Raw genomic sequence first — 18,034 nt, 5'->3', positions numbered from 1 at the left:
AAAGAATTGCATGCTTGTTTCCCAGCCCAACACCCTCCCCGCCCCAGGACAACATCCTGCTTCAGAGACTGCATCTGGGAAAGGCTCGTATGATGTAATTTGATGGAATGAGTGTTAGTGGTCAGTGACGTGTATGGACGTGTGCACTCACCTCTACGGGTGAGTGTGCGTGTGCACCCACGTATATGTACGTGTGTGTGCACACCTATGTGGGTGAGTGTGTGGGGGGCAGGAAAACACACAGTCAAACTCAACGCAGAGCCTGTCAAATAATCACCCGGCGGCTTGTGATCGGGCCCCGTTGGTTCTATCTTCTTCTAATTGCATTTTCTCCCTGAAACAATTTCAGCTAAATTTCTGTTTGACAGGATTTCAAGTGGAACCCACCTGACCTAGAAAATGACAGGAACGCTGATGACCTTTCCAACTTAACCTTTTCATCCTGACTTGACCTTTCCCTTCTTGACGTGAAGGAAGAGAGTAGGCCCCTGGCTGGTATTGATTGAAGGCGATTACACAGGCCCGGCTCTGGAGGACGAGCTCCTTGGTGGCTGAAAGGAGGCGGCCGTGTGTGGGCTCTCGGGCCCCTGAGAAGAGGCTGTCCAGCCAGAAGCACATACATACATACACACAACACACTAGCGGTCCACACGGGGCTCACTGTGCCCCAGGCACCGCTCTGAGCATTTGGCTCCTCCTGATGTGTTTAAATGCCCGTCACGCCCCAGGACATAGCGATGGTAATATCAGCAGGTTGGTGAGGAGGGGGAGGAGGTAGGAGACGTACGTGACCCCCCTTCGCCGAGACCCTCACCTGCAGCTCAGCGGCCTATGCCCCCAGGCCTCCTGGCTTGCCTCTTCTGTCCCTTTAGCACAGCAGGTGCACAGGGCTGGGAGGGGTGCTGTGGGCCCAGCCGGGGCTCCGTAAGCGCTGAAGCCCCAGGGCCTGAAAAGCCCAGACACACATGGCTGTCCTGCATAGAAACTCACCAGAGGTTGTCCTAGTGTCCCCAGGCCGCCCTAACAAAGTGCCACACACTGGGAGGCCATGGTCTTTCAGAAGTTTCCGGGGGAGCGCCCTGCCTGGACTCTTCCAGCCCGTCACAGCGGCTGGCAGTCCCTGGCGGGCCCTGACTTGTGGCCACCTCGCTGCGATCACTGCCTTCGTCTCCCCATGGCCGCCTTCCCTCTGCGTCCGTGTCTGTGTCCATTTCCCTCCTCTTCTCAAAACACTGGTTTGGGGTTAGGGCCCACCCTAATCCAGTTAAGACCTCATTTTAATTTACCCAATGACATCCGCAAAGACCCTATTTCCAGTCAACATCCTACTCTGAGGTTCCTGGTGGATGTGAATTTTTGGAGGACACAGTTCAGCCCCACACCCCAACCCACTGCTTTCTCTCCCCAGTCCTCATCAGCTTGGCCACTGTGACAGATGCCACGGGCTGGGCGGCTTCCATGGCAGACAGTTACTGCTCACGGTTCTGGAGGCTGGAGGTCCACGGTCAGGGCGCCAGCAGGTTTGGTTCCTGGCTGGTGCCTGGCTGCCTTCTCACTGTCCTCATGGGGCTTTTCCTTGGTGCATGCCTGCGAAGGGAGAGATCGGTCTCCCTCTTCTACAGAAAGGACACTAATCCTCCACCCTCCACCAAAGGGGGCTGGACCTTTGGAGGGGGCTCCACCCTCCTCCAAACCTAACCACCTGCCACAGGCCCCACTCCTAATGCCATCCCACTGGAGGTTAGGGCTTTGACACAGGAGCTTTGGGGGACACAAACATACAGCCATAATGCTCCCTCCCTTCCTCCCTCCCTCCTTCAGATGAGGTAAGCAGTGGCTTGTTGGTGGACGTGGTCATGGTCCCAGCTTCTGTAGACGTTGCCCCCTCATGCCGGCAAAGAAGGGACCGCACAGCGGCGAGGGCTTACCATGGGGAAGACACAGGGCGCTGTGGGGCAGCGAGGGAGAAGGGGGTCACGTCTTCAGCAGCGCATCCCTCTGGGCACCAGTGATGCTAAGGCTGTGATGTGTCATCGGCCTCGTGGGGAGCAGGACAATGGGCCTGCGTCTTCAGGGTAGGACTCAAGCTCAGGGACCATTCCCCTGCCCCTGCGGGGGTCCGGTGCTCCTACTCTCTGAGAGGGAGTTCACGGTGGATGTCAGATGCAGCCTGGTGACTGGCCTGGTGTTTGAGGGCAGACACTGAGGGCAAGGGTGAAGGGGCTCCTTTCCCATCTCCTCGGCAGCAGGCGGAGCCCTCACTCGGGCTCCTGCTTGGGAAGGGCTTGAGTTCTGGAGCCCGCCAGCCCGCTGGGGGTCCACCGTGTCTCCTAGGTGAGGTCTCAGCCTGGGACCTTTCTCGTCTGTAAAATGGAGATAAAATAATATCTGCCTTGTGGGTTGTGGTGAGGATGGCGAGGCAATTCCTGTGCAGAGTAAGTGTTCACTGTGGCTCTTTCTGCTGTTCCTACTTACCCACTGGGTCCCCTCACTCTTCTCCTGCTGATGTCTTTTTTTAAAATTATTTTTTTAATGTTTATTTTTGAGAGAGAGAGAGAAAGAGAGAGAGAGAGAGAGACGGACTATGAGCGGGAGAGGGGCAGAGAGAGAGAGGGAGACACAGAATCCGAAGGACACTCCAGACTGTCAGCACAGAGCCGGACATGGGGCTCAACCCCACGAACTGCGAGATTGTGACCTGAGCCGAAGTCGGACGCTCAACCCGCTGAGCCCCCCAGGCTCCCTTTCACCTGCTAACGTCTTATTCCTATTCATGGAATCATGCAGTGACGTCACCTTCTGTGTCTGCCCTATTTCACTGAGCAGAAGGGAGAAGTAATTCATTCCTTTTCCTGGTGGAGCGACACTGGACTGTGTGGATGTACATTTCATTTATCTCTTCATTGGCTGATGGATATTTGGGCTATGCCCACTTTTTTTAGCCATTTTGAACAACGCTGCCATGAACATTCCCGTGCAAGTTTCTGTCTGGACGCCGGCTTCCATTTCTCCTGTGTATACACCTGGGAGTGAAATGCTGCGTCATATGATGACTCGGTGTGTAACTCACCGAGGAACGGCCAAGCTGCTTTCCAAACTGTCTTTACCATTTGACGTTCCCACCAGCGATGTGGGAGGGGCTGGCTCTCCCCCATCCTCACCGGTACTTGTGATTACTTGAATTTTCAATTCTAGCCACCCTAGGGGGTATGAAGCCTTGTCTCATTGTGGTTTAGGTTTGCGCTTCCCTTATATGCAAATCCGTAGACATAAAGCAGAGCAGTGGCTGCAGGTGGGGAGAGGGGGAGAATGTTTGGGAATTGGATGGTTGGGGTGTTTGCACAACAACACGGCCAGTATCAAAACCACTGAACTGTGTGCTTTAAGATGGTGAATTTTATCTTGATGACAAAACGTCTTATTCCTCCTTTGAGACACAGCTCTCACGCCATCACCCCCAAGAACCTTGGAGGGTCTTCCTCCTCCTTACTTACATCATTCGTGCTGCGACCCTCCTCTCATCGTGCTGTGGTGTGGACAACGGATCCTTCTCACGTGTAAATTTACTGCCAATGACTTAACTCTTCACTGCCGTCCACAGCACATAGCAGTTGGGAAGTTTCTTGAAGCACGATCCTTGGGTCACGAGTGTGGGAGCAGCTGGCTGGTTTGTGAGGTGGGTCCCCCTGCACCCAGTGGGTCCCCCTGCACCCAGTGGGTCCTTGCCACAACTCCTCCAAAAAGGATCGAGTACCTACCTAGAGGTAATGGAATTCGGGCTTCTTTGTAAGAAGAGTGCTGACGGAAACCAGTCACTTGCGACCATGTTGGATGCAAGATAGAGAGTGATGGGGGCACCCGGGGGGATCAGGTTAAGCATCTGACTGTTGATCTAGCTCAGGTCAGGATGCTATGGTCCAAGGGATCGAGCCCCATGTCGGGCTCTGTGCTGACAGCTCGGAGCCTGGAGCCTGCTTGGGATTCTCGGTCTCCCTCTCTCTGTGCCCCTCCCCTGCTCGCTATCTCGCTCTCTCTCAAAAATAAATAAATAAACATTTGAAAGAGAGAGAGAGAGAACAACGCTTGTTGGCTGCAGAATAGAAGTTTCGGAAAAATGAAGCTGACGTGTCCAGTCGACAGGCGGCTTCGGGCCAGGAATGTAGGACTGCTCGGGACTCCTGTACAGAGTGTGTAAACGCAGCATCACTTGTGAAATCCTCCCAGGAGTGTCCCTTTGTTTGTTTACTTGAGAGGTAAAGCTTTTCACGAACTAAAAGGTTGGCAAACGTTGAGTGGAGCACAGACACAGGAAATACCCATCCGACGGAATGGGGGTCCAGGAAGAAGCCGGAGCAAACGCCTGCGTGAGGCGCTGGGGGGCCGGGGGCTGGGCTGCAGCTTTCAAGGGCCCTGCCTTCAGTGCAGACGGCGGGAGGTCTTTCTCTGCAGGTGCCGCCCCCCCACCCCCGGGTGGATCCGGGAGGGGTACAGAGCCACCTGCGCCGGGGCGGACTTGCCCCTCCCAAAGCCAGGAAGCAAGGGCGCCACCCAGTGGCCGGGGCGGTTCCGTGGCCGATCCTCCTGCGTTGCAAACTGGAAAACCCTGGAACCAACCTAAAGGCGCCTCCAGGGGGCAGTGGTGAGATAAGCTGAGGTGCAGCCAGCCCCGGAAATACTTCCCGGCCCCTAGAGACGAGGAAAAGTACACAGGACGCGTTTAGTGCGTGCGTGTGTGTGTGTGTGTGTGTGTGACCCCAAAGCACAGAACAGGACGGGGCGGGCGCAGCCCACCATGGATGCCTCCACCACCCCAGACAGTGGGCGTGGCTGGATGCTTTATTTTTTAAGTCATGTGAACGTATTCTTGTATTATTCCTGCAACAAAACCACAGTGTTAAGGACAGCCATGCGCTTACGTGCTTTCCCTCCGCGCCATAAGGTTTTATTTATCTCGCTACCAACAGTATGTTTGTGTATGAAGAGTGAGCAGCCCCACCCCCCATTGCCCTCAGGGAGTCACCGAAGCCCCTTCTTCCCTTTCTAGAGCGCAGGCTGGGTCTGACTGCCCAGAGAGGCCTCCGCCTTCCCCCCAGAACGCACAGCAAAGGAGGGAGAGGGGTAGAGGAAGGGGACCGGGTGGGCGGGCAGCTCCGCACCTTCTGGAGTCCTCCCGCACGGGGGGACCTGCTCCCAGCTGCCGGGCAGGTGGCACCCTCCATCTGCCCCTTGTCCCGAAGCTTCCACACCAGCCCCGCCAGCCCCATAGGCAGGAGCAGGGTGGCCGGGAGCGAAAACCACGAGGATCGATGGCCCCGTGACACATTTACTGGGGTCCAGGGTCTGCCCCCAACCCTGGCCCCAGCGGGCGGGGAGCAGACCCAGGCCGGGCACGCTCGCCTCGGGCCTGGCGACAGGCTGGTGGCACCGGGGAGCGACTTCCAGCATGCTTCTCTTGGACCACATCTCCCCCGTACCTGTCACCAGGCACCTGGGAGTGAAGGCACTTCAGGCTTGTGCACCTGCGCCCAGATGGGCGGGGCCAAGTGGGGGCGGGGCGTGCACCTGTAACAGGAACCCATCCTGTCCCAGGGAGGGAGCGCACTGAAGTCCTCTTTAACCGACTTTTCAAGCCTTTGCTGAGCACGTAAAGTGTTCTGTGCTGAGCACGTGAAGCATGAAGTGTTTTGTGATCAGAAGGGCTGGGCGAAACCAAAGTCATGTCAAGTGTGAAGTCACCGTGATCGACATTTGGAGAGTGCAAATGGGAAAGAACGCAGGCCGCAGACAAAGCTGCCCTGCTTTGTATCCTGTGTGACCTCAGCCAGGTTACTAAACCACTCTGTGCCACCTGCACTCCTTGTCTGTAAAGTGAGCACAGTACTTAGCCTCTGCGGATTTGGGTGAGGAGTTTCAGTCCATCCTTACAAAGCTCTGGGGTGCTTCCTGGCTCACAGGACAAGCCTGCTACCCCAGCAGAGGGAGATCTGGGGACAAGCCTGGAATGTGTCTCTTCTTGACGAAGGAGCTGACGGTGGCCGTTTCCCTGTCACTCAATGTGTAGACAGGGCGCCGTGGCAAACCCCTTCCTTGCGTGATGCCGGTGGCCTAGGTTCGCCAGACGATGAGCCGGAAGAAGGGACCCAGGGTGCTGCTGCCTGGTGCGTGTGCCCCGGAGACACTGGCCTCTGTGGCCGTGTCCAGTCCCCTGTCGTGGGTGCTGGCGATTCTCCTGAATGTGACACCTGTCGCTCTGTTCCTGGAGTGTAACACGCGAGCCTGGCTCTCTGACCTCCTGGGGATTTTGACGGCCACCTGGCCCCTTATCGCCCTGTCCGGCTAGACAGGAGCATCACGCACGTCCCACACAGGTGACAGTCCGCAGACATCGAGGGAACCTTGGAGCATCGGTCGCGGTGGGGCTGAAGCTCCTACTTCTTATCCTCTGGGGGGCGGGGGCCTGGCTTACGTGAGCCTGGCCACATCATTCCAGCCCGATGTCTGCCTTTTCGAATGTAAAGATCATTCTTTTGAGAATGAACGTAAAATGGATGTGCTTTCAGGTAGCTCGTGATGGAAAGGTCTGAGAAGTATTACACCACACCAACAAAAAGTAAGCGCCAAGAGACAGCATCCCCGAAAGCATACAAGAAGATAATAGAAGACAAAACCCACCGGTTACAACAGTGCATGTGAATTAATGAGCTAACCTGGGAAGGGAAGGCGATATGACGAAGAAGCCACAACAGATTTGTAAAGGAACAGTCAGCACAGAAAAGCGGAAATCTCTCTAGAAATCAGATGAAACCCCGCCTGTCCTGAGACCCCATTCTCACCACCAATATGGCAAAGATACGTAATCCCAACATCTCTGCACACATTTTCCTAATGGACCCTCACATCTCCTACCCGTCAAAGTGCGAATCAGTGCCATCTTCTTGGAAGGCATTTTTAAAATACATTTTGGGGCAAAGTTTTGTTTAACCTTCAACACTAAAGTGCTTCTTGGAAGTAACTTTCAGAAACTTCCCGCCAGTTTTGTAGACAAATTTCAAATATTTAGTTACAAATTTTATTCATATTAATGAGTAACTGGCTGTAATGTAACTTACCCTGAACACATCGGTGTCAGAGTCCAGTGGGGAGACAAAAGCCACGTGCTTATTGGAACAGGGAAACTCTCAGGCAACGAATTCTAACAAGCAGAAAGTGATGAGCTACTACAAAGGACAAAAATTCGAAGGGCTGTAGGAGCAGCAGAGACTGAGAGCAGGTACTGCCTCTGGGCCACGGGCTGTCTCGCTCCCACGGCAGTGTTGTCCCCACAGATTTTGATGGCTTCCTGTCTTACATTGAGGTCTTTCGTCCATTTTGAGTTTCTTTTTGTGGATGGTGTAAGAACGTGGTCCAGGTTCATTCTTCTGCATGTCGCTGTCCAGTTTTCCCAGCACCACTTGCTGAAGAGACTGTCTTTATTCCATTGGATATTCTTTCCTCCCTTGTCGAAGATGAGTTGGATGTTTGTGGGTCCACTTCTGGGTTCTTTCTTCTGTTCCATTGATCTGAGTGTCTGTTTTTATGCCAGTACCATATTGTCTTGATGATTACAGCTTTGTAATATAGCTTGAAGTCTGGGATTGTGATGCCTCCTGCTTTGGTTTTCTCTTTCAAGATCGCTTTGGCTATTTGGGGTCTTTTCTGGTTCCATACAAATTTTAGGATCATTTGTTCTAGCTCTGTGAAGAATGCTGGTGTTATTTTGATAGGGATCGCACTGAATATGTAGATTGCTTTCGGTAGTATTGACGTTTTAACAATATTTGTTCTTCCTATCCAGGAGCATGGAATCTTTTTCCATTTTTTTGTGTCTTCAATTTCTTTCATAAGCTTTCTACAGTTTTCAGCATATAGATTTTTCACCTCTTTGGTTAGATTTATTCCTAGGTATTTTATAGTTTTTGGTGCAATTTTAAATGGGATCGATTTCTTGATTTCTCTTTCTGTTGTTTCATTGTTGGTGTATAGGAATGCAACCAATTTCTGTGCATTGATTTTATATCCTGCAACTTTGCTGAATTCATGAATCAATTCTGGCAGTTTTTTGGTGGAATCTTTTGGGTTTTCCATGTAGAGTATCATGTCATCTGCAAAGAGTGAAAGTTTGACCTCTTCCTGGCCTATTTGGATGTCTTTTATTTCTTTGTGTTGTCTGATTGCAGAGGCTAAGACTTCCAATACTATGTTGAATAACAGTGGCGAGAGTGGACATCCCTGTTAGTATCAATGAGTTTTTCCCTATTGAGGATGATATTAGCATTGGGTCTTTTGTATATGGCTTTCATGATCTCAAGGTATGCTCCTTCTATCCCTACTTTCTTGAGGGTTTTTATCCAAAAAGGGTGCTGTATTTTGTCAAATGCTTTCTCTGCATCTATTGAGAGGATCATATGGTTCTTGTCCTTTCTTTTATTGATATGATGAATCACATTGGTTGTTTTGTGGATATGGAACCAGCCCTGCATCCCAGGTATAAATCCCACTTGGTCGTGGTGAATAATTTTTTTTTTAATGTATTGTTGGATCCGATTGGCTAATATCTTGTTGAGGATTTTTGCATCCATGTTCATCAGGGAAATTGGTCTATAGTTCTCCTTTTTAGTGGGGTCTCTGTCTGGTTTTGGAATCAAGGTAATGCTGGCTTCATAGAAAAAGTTTGGAAGTTTTCCTTCCATTTCTATGTTTTGGAACAGTTTCAAGAGAATAGGTGTTTAACTCTTCCTTAAATGTTTGGTAGAATTCCCCTGGAAAGCCATCTGGCCTGGGACTCTTGTTTTTTGGGAGATGTTTGATTACTAATTCTATTTCTTTACTGGTTATAGGTCTGTTCAAGTTTTCTATTTCTTCCTATTTCAGCTTTGGCAGTGAATTTGTTTCTAGGAATTTGTCCATTTCTTCCAGATTGCCCATTTTATTGGCATATAATTGCTCATAATAATCTCTTATTATTGTTTTTATTTCTGTTGTGTTGGTTGTGATCTCTCCTCTTTCATTCTTGATTTTATTATTTGGGTCCTTTCCTTTTTCTTTTTGATCAAACTGTCTAGTGGTTTATCAGTTTTGTTAATTCCTTCAGAGAACCAGCTTCTGGTTTCATTGACCTGTTCTACTGTGTTTGTTTTTTTTTTTTTTCATTTCGATAGCATTAATTTCTGCTCTAATCTCTATTATTTCCTGTCTTCTGCTGGTTTTGTTCTTTTTCTACTCCTTAAGGTGTAAGGTTAGGTTGTGTATCTGAGATCTTTCTTCCTTCTTTAGGAAGGCCTGGATTACTATACACTTTCCTCTTATGACCGCCTTTGCTGCGTCCCGGAGGTTTTGGGTTGTGGTGCTATCATTTTCATTGACTTCCATATACTTTTTAATTTCCTCTTTAACTGCTTGGTTAGCCCATTCATTCTTTAGTAGGATGTTCTTCAGTCTCCAAGTATTTCTTACCTTTCCAAATTTTTTCGTGTGGTTGATTTTGAGTTTCATAGCGTGGTGGTCTGAAAATATGCACGGTATGATCTCGATCTTTTTGTACTTACTTAGGGCTGATTTGTGTCCCAGTATATGGTCTATTCTGGAGAACGTTACATGTGCACTGGAGAAGAATTTATATTCTGCTGCTTTAGGATGAAATGTCCTGAATATATCTGTTAAGTCCATCTGGTCCAGTGTGTCATTCAAAGCCATTGTTTCCTTGTTGATTTTTTGATTAGATGATCTGTCCATTGCTGTGAGTGGGGTGTTGAAGTCTCCTACTATTATGGTATTACTATCGATGAGTTTCTTTATGTTTGTGATGAATTGATTTATATATTTGGGTGCTGCCACATTTGGCGCATAAATGTTTACAATTGTTAGGTCTTCTTGGTCTATAGACCCCTTGATTATGATATGATGCCCTTCTGCATCTCTTAATACAGTCTTTATTTTGAAGTCTAGATTGATATACGTATGGCTACTCTGGCTTTCTTTTGTTGACCATGATAGGTGGTTCTCCATCCCCTTATTTTCAATCTGAAGGTGTCTTTAGGTCTAAAGTGGGTCTCTTGTAAACAGCATATAGATGGATCTTGTTTTCTTATCCATTCTGTTACCCTATGTCTTTTGGTTGGAACATTGAGTCCATTGACGTTTAGAGTGAGTACTGAAAGATATGAATTTATTGCCATTTTGATGCTTGTAGAGTTGGAGTTTCTGGTGGTGTTCTCTGGTCCTTTCTAGTCTTTCTTGCTTTTGGTATTTATTTATTTATTTATTTATTTATTTATTTATATTTTCATCTTTTTTCCCCTCAGAGAGTCCCCCTTAAAACTTCTTGCAAGGCTGGTTTAGTGGTCACAAACTCCTTTAATTTTTGTTTGTCTGGGAAACTTTTTCTCTCTCCTTCTATTTTGAATGGCAGCCTTGCTGGGTAAAGAATTCTTGGCTGCATATTTTCCTGATTCAGCACATTGAATATTTCCTGCCACTCCTTTCTGGCCTGCCAAGTTTCTGTGGATGGGTCTGCTGCAAATCTGATCTGTCTTCCCTTGTCGGTCAGGGACTGTTTTTCCCTTGCTGCTTTCATGATTGTCTCCTTGCCTGAGTATTTTGTGAATTTGACTATGATATGCCTTGTTGATGGTTGGTTTTTGTTGAATCTAATGGGGGTCCTCTGTGTTCCTGGATTTTGATGTCTGTGTCTTTCTCCAGGTTAGGAAAGTTTTCTGCTATGATTTGCTCACATAACCCTTCTACCCCTATTTCTCTCTCTTCCTCTTCTGGGACCCCTATGATTCTGGTTGTTCCTTTTTAAGGAGTCACTGATTTCTCTAATTCTTAAATCGTGCTCTTTTGCCTTAATTTCCCTCTTTTTTTTCTGCTTCATTATTCTTCATAAGTTTGTCCTCTGTATTGCTGATTCTTTGTTCTGCCTCATCCATCCTTGCCACTGTGGCATCCATTGGAGATAAGCTCAGTTATAGCATTTTTTATTTTATCCTGACTAGCTTTTACTTCTTTTATCTCCCCAGAAAGGGACTCCAGTTAGTATTCTTATTATCATGATTCTAAATTCTCGTTCAGACATCTTGCTTGTATCTGTGTTGGTTAAGTCCCTGGCTGTCATTTCTTCCTGCTCTTTATTTTGGGATGAATTCCTTTGTTTTGTCATTTTGAAAGGAGAAAAGGAATTAATGAGGTAAAAAAAATTAAAATTAGAAATCATTAGAATTAAATAATTAAAAACAAACACAGACACTCAAAATTGAATAAATGATGCTAGATCCTAGGTGTGTTTAAGTCTGGGTACTGAAAGGGGCTTGATAGATTAGAGAAAAAAGGGGAAAAAAAGAAAAAGGAAATCACTTGAAAATTTGAAAAAATGAATACACTGAAGTCGACTAAAATGAAATGATGGAAGTAAAATAGAATTTGAAAAAATTTACACAAAAGTAAAAATATAGTAGAAAAAAATTTTAAAAATATTTTAATAAAAATTGAAGATAAAAATGAATGTTTTTCTGTATTCAAGAAAAAGAAAAGAAATGAAAAAGAGAATAAAGAAAAAAGAAAAAAAAGAAAGAGAATTCAATAGCTGGATTGGCGAACAGACTGAAATACAACTGAAATTGCTTTGTTTTCCCCTTGAAATCAAACTACGAAGTGCTTTATAGTCCGTAAACTAAGCAGACGGTGAGACTTCTGCTCTTGAAGAGTGAGGTTGGCCCAGTTGGGCGGGGCTCATCGTAACAGCTTTGCTCTCCACTAGATGGCGCTGTTACACTCCTGGGGTGGAGTGTTGCGGCGCTCTTAGGTGCCTACGCGCCTGCGCTGGAATGGTAAAAATGGCATCACCCAGCGCACCCGTCCTCCGTCTTCAGCTCTCGTCCGCTCCCCGCTTTTTCACCGCCCATGACCAGGCCCCCGGCAGCACCTCTCTCCCAAGCCTTGTCTCAGACGCGGCTGTTTTCCCCGGCCCCTTACTCCCCAAGGACCGCGGCCTTGACCCGCTCCGCCCCTCTGTGGGAGGGTCTCCCCGAGCGATGGCAGAATGAGCAATGGCGGAATGCCGGCCGCACCCAGGAACGCCCGCGGGACCCTGCTGCTGCCGGTGCCCCGAGACTGCGGCCGGGTGCCAGCCCCCCCCCCCCGAAAAGTTCGCGAGATAGCGTAGCTGCAGCTTTCCAGGGAGGATGGAAAATCGCGACACACACCTGGCCCCAGGCTTCACCCGCAACGACCTTGTTCCAGCACCAGCGAACGTGGCCGCCTTCCGGGGTCTGCCGGACCGGGGGGCTTCAACAGTCTCCACCAACTGTCCTTCCGGCAGTGGAACCGCTTCTCCCCGTGTGGCCCGAGAACCTCCCGGACCCCACGCGGCTCCCGGGGACTCGCCCTTCCCACCAGAGCACCGCCAGGTAGGGAGCTGCGGAGTTGCAGCCCTTGCGCGCCCCTTGTTCACAGTCTTAATGGAATTTAAACCCTCGCCTTTCTCCCTTCTCCCATTTTAGTTCAGTCCCTGCGGCTGTTTCCACTTTTCCACTTTCTCTCCAGCTGCTTTTGGGGGGAGTGCTTTTCCCGTATTCTCCCCCGCCCCCCCAGTCTCTGTCCTCTCTCCGCTCACAGAAGCACCTCCCTTCCTGCACCTTCTCGCTCCCCAAGTTCAGCTCTCCGCGCCGTGTACCTGCTGAATTCTGTGGTTCCGGTTGTGCAGATTGTTGTGTTAATCCTCAGATCGGTTTTCTAGGTGTGCAGGATGGTTTAGTGTTGGTCTGGCCGTATTTCACGGATGCGAGACACGCAAAAAACTTCCATGCCGCTCGGCCATCCTGGCTCCTCCCATGATTATTTATTTTTTGAGAAAGAGGGAGAGAGAGAGAGAGAGAGAGAGAATGTGAGCAGGGGAGGGGCAGAGAGAGAGGGAGACACAGAATCTAAAGCAGTTTCCAGGCTCTGAGCCGTCAGCCCAAGGCCTGACGGGCTCAAACTCAAGAACTGAGAGATCACTACCTGAGCCAAAGTCAGACGCTCAACCAGCTGAGCCACCCAGGCGCCCCCTGCCTGTTTTTATAAATATGCTTGTACTGGAACGCAACCCTATTGCTTACATACTGTCTTGGGCTGTTTTCACGACACAGTGATGGAGTTGAGCGGCTGTGACAGCTACTGTGTGGTGTTGCACCCCCAAAGGCTGAGACACAGGCTTTCAGAGGCAAACAAGTGCTACAGTGGCAAAGAAAGCCTGTTTTAATTTGCCCAGAAACACCTCCTGGTCTTTTCCACCTCAGCCCCTGCATTAGCTGAGGGCCCACTTTCCTGGCACCCGCAGAACTCTCGCTCCCCCTTGCTTCCCCACTCCTGGGTCTGCCAGGGGACTAGCCCAAGCGCCGTGTCAGAACCAAGGCATCCAGTTGAGCGTGACTTAGGGTCACTGCAAGCTAGCACTGAAACTGATAAGCTGTGCAAATAACAATTCAAGCCCCTGGTCATAATTGAGGCGTCAAACGTCATGTGCGGTCTCAGGGCAGCATGGCCACAGGGAGGTGGCAGGGAGCAGGGATGGGGACTGCGTGTGGCACTGACTCGGTGCCCCCAATCCATGGCAGTCTAGTCTGGACAAGTGGATTTCGATGCCCCGGACTGGGGTGGCAAAGGCATGCCGACCCAGTGCAGCGCAGGCTGCCCGGGGAAAGTGAGGCACGAGGAAGAGGCTGTGCGGGCAGAGGCTGGGAGGTCTGACGTGGCCCAGAGCGCCGACCTCAGCGCTCCTGATTCCACCCTCTGGGCTAGTTCAGGGCGCCACCCGTCTCTCTCCACTGTGCCTGGCTCACGGATCAGCAGGTACCCTGTGCGTGCTTCCTGCACACCTAGGTTCCAGGTTGACATGACCATCCTGAGAGCGACCTGACAGTCAAATCCATGACACCCTGAAATCAGCCCCCAGAAAGGGGAGCAAAATCAGCTGGACTGGGGAGGCTTTCTCCTGGCAGGCTCTTTTACAGGGGAGGAGAAGGTATTTCAGAGACTCTTCTGCCAGCAGACTCCCCTCACGTCTCCTTGGCCAGCATCGGTCACCTGCTTCCGGCTTGTCAGGGACGATCCCGCCTGCTCGGCCATGAAGGGACCTCTGCCTGGTGGCTGAAGCGAACTGGGGGTCAGTTGCTGGGGAGGCAGGTGGGAATGGTTTGGGGCCGGCAAGGAACGGTGTGAGGGGACATGGAATCCCGCCCTGTGTGTGAAGCACGGGTCTCATCCTCACTAACTGTCGATGGAACAGATTCCCTGTCTGACCACAAACTTAGCTGTGGGGTTGTTCGCACGTGGGGCATGCTTCCCTGTCGTCTGGTAGCCATAGAGACCCCAGTTTGGGGGGGGGGGCGGGGAGGACAGGCAAACAACAATAAATAAGCAAGCGAGAGCTTCGGCTGAAGTGTCAGGAGGAGGCAGCCTGCGGGGGGCTGAGCTCGTGGGCAGGCCGGGAAAGCAGGTGGATCGCAGGCTTGCCCGATGCCAGGGAGACCCGCCACACTCAGCCCTTCGAGTGGAGGCGCCGAACACACCCGGCGTGTTGGACCCTGCTTGCGGTTTTGTGACTTTGACGAAGTGAGCACGCCTCCGTGGAGTGGGAATAACGGGTCCCGGCATTTACTGGACACGGAGGAAGCAGGGTCGGAGGACTGAAGCGTTGCTGGAGACAGAAGCAGGGGGGTGGGCTGAGGGCAGCAGTCAGAGGAAGGATGCTTGCAAATGAGACGGACTGAGTGGGGAGGATAGAGAGGAGGTAGTGGCTTTCCCGGCAAGGCCCAGGCTGTGGGGGCTGGGGCGGGGCCGGGGGAAAGCCTCACCTGGACCCTGACCACACAGTGCCTGTGGAGAGTGCCCAGCCTCCTTCCCTCTCTCCTGGAGGAGCTTCCATTGGTGAGCGCCCCTCGTGTCTCTGCTCCCTCCTGGCTCGGACTCATCCCCGGGAGGAGGGGAGGCCTTGGGCATGCCTCAGCCCCTGGCCTTGGCTTTCTGTCTCCTTGGGATCTGCAGAGAAGGTCTCTCCCCCATTGCTCCTCCGTGGGGTGGGGGGTGGGGGGTACATCCTGCAAGGGCGGGCGTGCATATCTGGGCTAAGTTCTGCTCAGGAGAGGCTCAGAGAGTTCCCGACATCCTCTCCTGACGCACCTGCTTCCTCCAGCCTTCCCAGTGCTCAGGTTGGTGTTTTCATCGTCAGCCTGACTCCTGGCCCTCTCTCCCAGTTCAGTAGTCTCTTTCCAAATTGAGGAGGTAAACGTAGGTGCTGTTATGTCCAGTGACCCCAACACCTTAGTGCTTCGTGTGCAATGGGTGCTCATTGAAAGCTGGTTGGAGAAGGAAGGAATGAATGAGTTAAATAAGACACTGTTAACTGAATCTTCAGTCTCTTTAAGTTCTAATGAAAGACGATGTAGAAAGCAGCGGAACATTCATGAAAATGCACCATCTTCGTAACCCAAAAGATCTGACTCCAAACCCACATGCTGCCACTAATCTCTGGGTAGTTTCTCAGTGGGGTCTAGACTTTGGTAACATTATCATCATCATTATTATTAGCCAATGGCTTTGCAAGAGTCTCAGTTACAAACCTGATGGCTGTGTCCTCAGGTCTGCGAGAGAACGTGGCTCCCGGTCAGGGGTGGGGGGGCACACACCCTATGAGGGTGCAAGTGTGTTGCTGGCGGCAGGTAGGGAACACCTTGAGACGGTGTCTGAGGACAGCGCCAGCCCCTCCCTTCCCGGGAAGGGGCCCAGACGTCGCCTAGCTGGGTTTCAGCGGAGGTGGTATATTTGGGTGGGAGCCGCCAGCTCGGGGATCTTGTGCATGGTGTGTGGAGCCCTGCCTCGAGCAAGAGAGACTTACGGATCTTCACCAAATTTGTGCTAAATTTCTTGCGGTGCCAGATCCATCTAGACTTTGAACTTTAAGAAAGCAGCTCCTTGGGTTATGGAAGGCACCGCGCTGGCTATGAGTCGCAAGAAGTGCCAGGAACCCTCGTGCCCAGAGCAGAGCCGCTTCACTCCTGCTGCAGGGCAGCTGGTGTCCGGGGTGCAGGCGGGCTGCGCTGTGGGTGGTGCCTTCGCTGGGAGCCTGACTTGTGGATCCCCACACACTGGGCTCTGCCTCTTCCCCCCACCCCCCCACAAGCCCGACAGAATTACCCCTCCAGGGCCCGTTGCTTCCGGGCTCTGCGGGGGGCCCGGTGGATGGATGGAACGTGAACTTCAGGTGTCGGTGCTCTGAGAGTCTGGCGGGGCCGTTCTCCACCCCTGGCCGTTCCCGACACGCGCCTGGGAGCTTGTAAAACTATTGCGATCGGGGCGTCGTTCCCAGAGATCAGGATTTAATTGGGTTGGGTTTGAGCCGGGATGTCCACGTTTTAAAGTTCTCTGCAGTTTTGGTGTCCACCCAGCGATGGGCTCCGCGACTGAAGGGGTTGCTTCCCCAGATAACATTTATGGATTCACAGAAGTTTCAGTGCGTTGGCTTCTGAAACCGTAGGAAGGGTTTGACTTATGCGATCTCTTCGATCTGCTGGTCCCAGGGTTTTGTGATCCTGCGTTCAAATGCTGTGGGTGCTTGAGGCCACAGAAGCTTCCCAAAATAGCATTGTAATTTTGGCTGTGTTATACCTGCAGCTGGGAAGGGAGCAGGGTGCCTACAGGGAATTTCAAAATTCGTGATGAGCTCATTTATTTTTTATTTTATTTTATTTTATCTTTAAAAAAATTTTTTTTAACATTTATTTATTTTTGAGACAGAGAGAGACAGAGCATGAACAGGGGAGGGGCAGAGAGAGAGGGAGACACAGAATCTGAAACAGGCTCCAGGCTCTGAGCTGTCAGCACAGAGCCCGTCGCGGGGCTCGAACTCACGGACTGTGAGATCGTGACCTGAGCTGAAGTCAGACGCTCAACCGACTGAATCACCCAGGCGCCCCCATTTTATTTTTATTTTTTAAATTTTATTATTATTATTTTTTATTTCTCCCACCACTGCATGTGCAGCCATGTGAATTTTCAGAGGCTGAACCCATCCATGCAACTAACCACCAGCCAGAGCAAGACACAGAGTTTGCCAGCCCCCTGGAATGCCTCCTCGTGCTCCTTTTCAGGCACTACCCTCTGTCCCCCAAGAGTAACGCCTGTCTTGACCTCTGGCATCATTGATTGGCTTTGCCTGGTGTTGGACTTGGGGTCGGTGGCATCACACAGGATCTTCTCTTTTCCATTTGGCTTCTTCCACTCCACTGTGTCTTTGAAATTCATCCATAATGTTGTGGCTCAGGTTTTATTCATCCCTGTGTGCCGGGGACTGAATGTGTCCCCCTCACCCCTGCTCCAAATTCATATGTTGAAGCCTAAACCCCCAATATGATAGTATCAGGAGGTAGGGCTTTGAGAGGCGATTAGGTTATAAGATTGGAGCCCTCATAAGTGGGAGCAGTGCCCTTATCAGCGGACGAAGGGACCAGAGCTCTCCCTCGGCTCTCCACCACGTGAGGACACAATGAGAAGTCAGCCATCTGCAAACCTGGAAGCAGGGCATCACCACCCCATCTGCTGGCACCTTGATCTCGGACCTCCAGCCTCCGGAGCTGTGAGAAACGCGTGCTTGTCGTTGAAGCCACCCGGTCTTTGCTGTCCTGTTACTAGCCTGAATGGATAAAGACACCGTGTTACATTCCATCGTCCGAATACAGCAGAACACATTCTTCTTTCCTCTTGATGTACCCTTGGGCTGTTTCCAGTTTGGGGCTATTTTAAAGCTACCAGGAACATTCTTACATTCATCTCTGATTTTTAGCAAGTGATATTAACTTGGATATGTGTCATCAAAACTTTGAAATGCTGTTGAGGCCATTTAGGAGGAAGGGGACACAGGACATGTGCCTGCAAGAAATCTATTTGGTTTGGATGCAATGTACAGAATGACACGATCCTGGCATTCAGATTTAACGGGGCTGTTGGATTTTAAAGATGTGCT

The sequence above is a fragment of the Acinonyx jubatus genome, chromosome A1 (genome assembly GCF_027475565.1).
Source record: "Acinonyx jubatus isolate Ajub_Pintada_27869175 chromosome A1, VMU_Ajub_asm_v1.0, whole genome shotgun sequence".
NCBI classification, from domain to species: domain Eukaryota; kingdom Metazoa; phylum Chordata; class Mammalia; order Carnivora; family Felidae; genus Acinonyx; species Acinonyx jubatus.
The sequence above is the reverse complement of the archived record's forward strand: the minus strand, read 5'-3'. Positions refer to the sequence as shown.